This window comes from Melospiza georgiana, chromosome 13 (genome assembly GCF_028018845.1).
Source record: "Melospiza georgiana isolate bMelGeo1 chromosome 13, bMelGeo1.pri, whole genome shotgun sequence".
Taxonomy (NCBI): Eukaryota; Metazoa; Chordata; class Aves; order Passeriformes; family Passerellidae; genus Melospiza; species Melospiza georgiana.
In genome coordinates this window covers 14220134-14227435 of record NC_080442.1, presented here as the reverse complement: position 1 = coordinate 14227435, position 7302 = coordinate 14220134, and positions in this window count along the sequence as shown.

The following is a 7302-nucleotide window of genomic DNA, read 5'->3' as shown; positions in this document are numbered from 1 at the left end:
TGACATTTTTGGTGCCATTTATCATCATTCATTTTCTTATATGTACTTATCTATTGAAAAAAGCTGTTAAAAATATGAAAATACATCATCTCTGGCAGGTGGGGAATGAGAGAGGGGAGCACAACAAGTCAGCAACTCAAACTTTCCTAAAGCACCTGTATTGGCTGACATTCCCCATGTTTGCAGGGACATTCCCTAGCTTTAACTGAGTGGAGAGGCACAGGAGCAGGGCTTGGGAACCATTATTCCAGTTAGGATTTAACCTTGCAACAACAAATGTTATTGCAGAGGGATCTTTGAAAAGCTGGTAGAGGTGTAGGGTATGTTTAGTTTATAACCTTAGAATAAATATTTTATTCTTTTTCTGGAGCAGCATCAATTGCTGAGGAAATTCCTTACTAAGGGTGATGCTTCCACGTATCTGGCTGTTATTATACATGTTTTATGCCCTGAAATTCCTTTAAAAATACTTTCTAAAATCAGGCTATAGGGGAGAATATACTCAGCATGGATTGATGCAGCAGTTCTTAATGATGGCTTTGTGGACCCAATGAATCCTTACCTTTGTATATACATCCTTAGTCCAGAGGGATGAAAGTGGGGTAAAAATGGATAAAACCAGTTTTTTTTCCACAGGGTCAACATTCTCTCCTGGGCTCTTGAGCTGTAAAGACATGTTTGTTTAATATTCTTTACTGAGGACTACCAGGGAAACGGATAAAACAGTGAGCAAAGGAATACTCATGTGGTCCTAAAGCAGACCTCCCAGGCAGGAGCTGGATTCCAAATGCCTCCTCTCAAAGTTTGCGTTGGATTTCATTTCAGGTTTCCAAATGCATGGAGAGAGGGCACGAAAATATTGGTTGAATGAGGGTGTAGGTGGGAGGGTGATCTGGAGTGGCTGTTACTGCTGGGAGAGGGGCTTGGCTGCACTCAGAGCATCTCAGCTACCCTTGGGGGCTGAGATCCTCCTTCCCACAAAGCAAGCAGGAAAATTGGAAGGGCAGAACAAATGCCACGGTGTCCTCAATCCACTGCCTTCATTAGCAGCCAAGCAGAAAGCTGACCTGGGAATATGATGGGTGCCTTTGTACAGTGCTCTGCTTTCCCAGTGCTTCCCCTCCCAGATTTTCAATTACAAGATGAAAGAAAAGATAACTTTTCCCCCTTTTGACAGAGTGCCTGGCCAGGACAATACACTGGGTCGTGTGGGCTTCCGAAGGGCTGAGTCTTAGGGACTTCAGTTAAAAAGGAAAAAAATAAAAGAGGGGAAACTGAATCATTTTCTGGCATGATTTATTCATTTGAATGACCCGTCTCTGTTTTTCAGTTAGATTACAGTGCCTTAAACTGTAGGCATGAAAGAATGGTAAAAGTTGAATAATTTCCTCAGTTCAAGATGTGTCATTTTTATATTGTCCATTAATTTCACTCACTCATGCCATACGTCATTTTTGTTGCGCTTTATCCGCCAATTCATCTACATAATCTGCTACCCTGTCTCTGTTTTTAGCTAAAGACATAATTCATCAGCTAGAGCCATCCAGCAGGCATTTCATGGCACTGATCTCGTGTGATGCTGAGGCATCCTGGGGTGGCCCAGGCCATGTCTGCCTGCTCCTGCGCCCTGCCCACAGCAGTGGGGATCATTTCAGAGCACAGGGATGTTTCCTGCACTCTGGAAATGTGAGGTGCTTTGCTTTCCTGCACAAAAACTTGAACTGGTTTTTAACCTCCTGTCTTGAACTGTTGAGATTCAGTCTTACCAGAATATGTTGTTATGGGGGAACAGAACAAGTTTTTAGTTGTATAAGTCAGTACTTTCTGACTTATACAACTAATGAAACATCCCCTTTTTCTTGCATTTGAGACAAATGCAATGATGTCTTCCTTAACTCCTCTGTAGGACAAATTATTAGACATTGCTTTTATTGGGCTTGAGCAGGCCTTCAGGTATTTGAGAGATGGTCTGTGCAAACCAATTTGAAGTGACTTATATAATGTTTACAGTGTTTTGAAAACTCCTATAAATGCAATGCGCTATTTTAAATACTTTTATTTATGTCATTATCTTTCCAGATCCCCAGATTGTAATCCTTCCTTTATAGGAGAATCACAGTAATTAGTGAACATTACCACTCAATATGTGCATGTAAAATTTGCATATTTATTGACAGCAACTGAAAACCATAAAGGAAAACATAAACAAATCTATTGTGACCAACTTTAGTGTTGGATGAGATCAGAGAAGTGAGCATCATTTTTTCAGCAGCAGCTCCAGGCTGGGCTGTGCCAGCTGTGAAATCAAAGCATTATCCTCCATCCACTTGTTTTGGTTGCAAATTGTGTTATTATTTACAAAAGTCTCCATTTTTTTGGTGTTTGACCCAATCTGTAAGTCATTAGACCCTGTGCCATGGTGGGAAGAGCCTGAGCATGGGAGCAGCTGCCAGGAGGGCACAGGGGACATGCAGCTGATTTGTTCATAACTCAGGTGCTCCTTGACAGCCTCTTTTGGGACTGTCGCTGCTTTTTCCACTCATGTTTTCCCTTTCCTATTTTCAGAATGTTGAAACTCACAGAGCAAAGCAACATGTCCAGTGCTTGACAGCAGGAGTATTTCTCTCAACTCCCATAACACGCTAAATAAATATCTGTGGGCTACTCCAAGATCCCACAGCACTCCAGCCAGCTAGACATCCCAACTGCAGTTATTTTTGGTAGAGGAAGAAGCAGATCTTGCAAAGTGATGTAGAGTCAGCTGAGGGGTTGCTAATCTCTTGAGTGGGTTGTGTTTCTCCTGTAGCCATTTGGGAGCTGTGAGATGGGCAGTTGACTTCCTCTAGAAGGATGTTCAGGCATGCTCTGTGGCTGACCAAAGCTTCAGCATTTTTCTGAAGGTTATTTGGTCAATAGAAATTCCTGAAAAATGCACACTGAGTCTCTGAGAAATATTAGAAAAAGGGAAGGGTCAGGAAGTGGCTGAAGGTCTCTCAAGGTGTTTTTGTATTTTCTCAAAACACGTGCTCCATGTATCCGTGTCTGACAGCTTTCCAAGTCCTCCTCATTCCCTCATGGCTCTTTAGCTGTTTCTGTCTGGTTCTGTCTGAGCTCAAACACAGGCTGCAGCTGGACAGTGGATTGTTTGATGTTAAATTCAGCCCAGTCGTGTTGTCCCAAAGCATTGCTCCGTGAGGAAAGGCCTCTTTCCAGACCTTGGTGTGAATATATGATTTAAATAGGGAAGTTTTAGGAGAGTCCCAGGCTGGAGAGTAAAACTTGTGTTGGTACTATGGATGATTTGGCCCAAGGATTAAATCAAACTGATTAATACGGAGGTGTTTTAGAACCAGGATTTGTGAAGGTTTCTTGCTGCATCACTGACGTTCCCCCTTAGAGTAGCATGGATTTGCCTCAGGTGGTGAGGGACTGTCCATGTCCCACTCTGTGACTCCTTTTCTTTCCAGGAGGGGGAATTCAAAATCACAGCCAGCCTTTTAGAGCCACTTATAGCTTGGTGGGACACTGTTGGATCGTGCCATGGCCAGAGGGATGCAGCCCAGGACAGGAGTGCCACCACCCCACAGGGATGCAGACGGACAGGCACAGTGGGACTGGGTCTGCCACAAAACTCCTCTCAGTGCTGCAGGCTCCTGCAAACATGAGAAATGCCATGAGAAATCCAGGGCTCTTCACCAAGGTTTGTGGTGTGAGTGCTTGCTGGGGTGAGCAGCAGCCTGGTCTGCTTCAAAATCCACATTTGAGTGTCCATCGTGGTCTGGTCTCACGTGGGTGCTGACCTCTCTCCCAGCAGACAGGATGGATGTGCTCTCCTTTCCAGACTGGACGTGCTCCTCTTACAGACTTGCAGCATTAGAGTACAGATTTCCTTTGCCTTATTTAGTTTTAGGAAAAAAGTGATTTGTTTTGTCTATCCTTGCAAGAGCCAGAAATGTAAAATTTTAACAAGCCTTCCCACAAAGCTACTTTCTTTAAAGAAAAGAGCAATTGAAATTGTAATTCTTCTCTCTTACTGCCTGATGAATTTATTGTCACCTCATTGTAGTGCCCAAAAGTGGGTTTTGCCTTGCTTAAAAAAGGGAGAATTTTTTCCTTTCATCTGCTGCTCCATTAGTTCCTATCAGAGTCGCGGTTTAAAAAGTTAATGCGCCTGAGTATTTCTGCAGATTGCATCATTGCAGTGTTTCATAACGATATGGCAAAAGTAATTTGAAACAGATAACAATAGTTCAGTCTGTTTCAGGATAACCATGATTTCCTTGTCATTAAGAGGTCTGTTAGCGGGCGGAGGAGGAGGAGGAGTTTTATCTGGATGGGTTACAGATCATATGGCGTGATCAAGTGCGGTTGTTCTTTTTTTTTCTTCCCTCTCTTTTCCTTCCCTTGAAATCCGCAGCGCTGGACTTGGGTTTGAATATGAAATGATTGGATAGTTTCAAACTCCTGGCTGCACATAGTGGCTCAGAGATTCCAGATGTTTTCAATAAGGATCCCAGAACTGTCGCATCAGCAGCCGATGGCCGGGGCTGCTGCTCGCGTCTCCTCTCCATTTTGAGCAACTTGCCAAAAAAAGATAATTATTTTCTTGTTAGGTTTTTTTTTTTTTTTAATTTAATCTTTATTTTCTGATCTCCTGTTTCATGGTGTTTCAGAGCATAAATGCTATATACTGTCTAAACACTTGTATGGCATTCAAGGACTGCCTAAATAGCTGGACAAAAGAGACTGAAAGCTTTTGTTCTGCTCTGTCCCAGCTGAGTCGTGTTCTGTGTCTGCCTGACAGTGCCTGTGTGGATTGCAGGCTGTGTGCAAGGCAAGATTTCTAGCCTGAAACAATGCAGCAAAAGCCCCACCTAATGTGGGAAGAGGGTGATGGTCTCCCAAGGGAGAGCGTGTCTGGCACATTATCTTCTACTTGTTTATATTATATTCCCCCCCCCCCCCCCCCTTCAACAGCAAAGTCTGGAGATGAAGATGAGATGCACTTTGGCTGTCTGTAGTCATCACTGGTCCCCTGATCTTTGCTGTGAGTCAGGAACCTAACTGCAGAAAAAACTCTTGGAACAAATTAGGGATTTTGAAGCTTAAATTAAAAAATTAGAAGGGAGAGAAGGGGTTATTTTTTGTCTTGGTGTGTGTTGATTCTTTCCCTCTGTGGCTGAAGGTGTAGGGGAGTCAAGGAGATCAACTGACCACCTTTACTGAACCTAGACACATAATTAAGGAGTAAGGCAGGTCATCATCTTGATTCACAGGACATGCACCAAGTCCTGGGACACATCCTGTGCCCAGAGTCACCCAGGTGTGGGTCTGGTAGTTTCCCTGGCTGCTTCTCTCCACCTGTCTGCACCTTCCACATGAGATTTCTGTTCCTTGCTGCCCCATGAAAACCCCCACTGGTTTAATTGTGGCATTTGGCCATCCCAAAATGCTTGTGCATAGCTCAGGAAAATTGGCCTCCTGCCATGAAAGCTGCACATTTCCCAGCATGTCTCCCATCTGCTTTGACTGGAGATGTTTCTCATTTCCCCTTACCTGCAAGAAGGGTGAGGTAATGTGAGCCGCGAAAGACTGGGTGTTGTTGCAGCTGCACGTTGGACCCATCTTGCATCTCTGTGGAAGATGCACTGTCACAGTTAGTGATGCTCACCTCCTCTGCATGCTGGGCATTCCTTGAGCCCTGCAGCTGTACATCTCTTTCTGGTTGCTAGAGGAACTCTGTGGATCAAAGGTGAAATGCTTTAAATGGAGTGTCTGAGCAGAGCTATGCAGTTGTTAGGATAAATCTTGGCCGGGCATACCAGCAGCTGTAATTAAATTGATTAAATCTCTCTGTTATATCAGTTTAAATAAAAAGGTACTCCATAAGGAAACATTAGAACATCATTAAGACATTCTGACTTTGCAAATTCCTACACCTGAACTAAATTCACATACTTTGTTTATGGGTTCCTGTCTTGTGAATTTAGGTTTGAGGAAATCCCTACCTTTTATGGTAGTGTTTGAAAGGCTGGAATGCTGTCACAGCCATTTCTGATTCCTTGTCTCAATGGGCACATGACTGCTGGGACTCATTACTTGTGGAGAAAACTGGTGGCTCCAGAAAGTCCCCAAAGTACAACCACATTGTGTGTGTCCTAATACTGAAAGCAGAAGCTCTGCTCTTTGTTGGAGAGAACGGAGTCATTGGCTGAGATTTTGAGCCAGGGACTGTAGCCGTAAGACAGTCTCATGCAGGAATCCTCCTCAGTTCAGCTGGTGGTGTGGTGGAGATGAAGCTTTGGGGTGTGAGGGAGAGACTGGAGCACAAGGGAAGTGTGGGGAGAGCCTGGCACTGACTAGGTAAGAGTGTACCTGTGTCCCTCACTGGGAGATCTGACCTGCCGTAAGTCCCAGCCTGCTCCAGCGCCTGAGGATACGCTCAGGTGCAAGGCCCAAGACCAGCCTTCGTGTCAGGGCTGGCCACTGTGCCATCCAGTCTCAGGAGGGGAAGCCCTGTGCTTGGTTACTGAGTCTGCTAAGTCTGTAGGGTAGCTTTTGTGTAGCCTGCACAGATCAGGGTGGCACATCCAGGAGTTCTCAGCAGTGTGGTGGTTCTGTAAACTCCTGGGTTGTGGTATTTTACCGAACAGGGACGGAAGGGAGTCAGTTCCTGTGTTGCTCACAGGCTGTGGTGCAGTGGGTTTGGGCAGTCAGAAGACTGGGTAGCACTGGCAAGAGAGAAGCTGGAGGCCTTGCTTGCAGCAGATGGGTTTAGATCTCCTTTGGAAGACCCATCTTGCATTCAGATGCCGAGAACTTGCGCTTTATCCGTTCCAGTAGGCTGCAGGGTTTGAGTCACCTTTGCAGGAGTTTGAGCTGGTGGCCACAAATCTCTTTATACAGCCAGGGAGCTGGGACCACCCTACAGGACTGGATGAAAAGACCTACATCCCCCTAACTAAGCTCCAGGAGTGGAGCAAATCCCAGCAGCAGGAGGTGGGCCAGTCTGCCGGCACTGCTGTTGCAGATCAGCAGTCAACCCTTGGGTTGATAAATGCTGTTTCCAATTCTGTGTTCTGCTTTGTAGCTTGGGATTAAAAATTCTGCATTTTCAGCTTTTCCATCTAGCAAAGCAGCAAGTTCTGCTCGCTATAAACTCCCAGTCTCTGAAAACTCTTTTCCCTTTTCTTCTCTCTTTTTTTTTCCTTGCGTTTTGAACCGCCCCCATTCCCTTTTGAATCGGTGAATGAGAGAATGTCTAAAGCCAGGGAAGTATGGAAAGATTTCATCCCTGGAGAG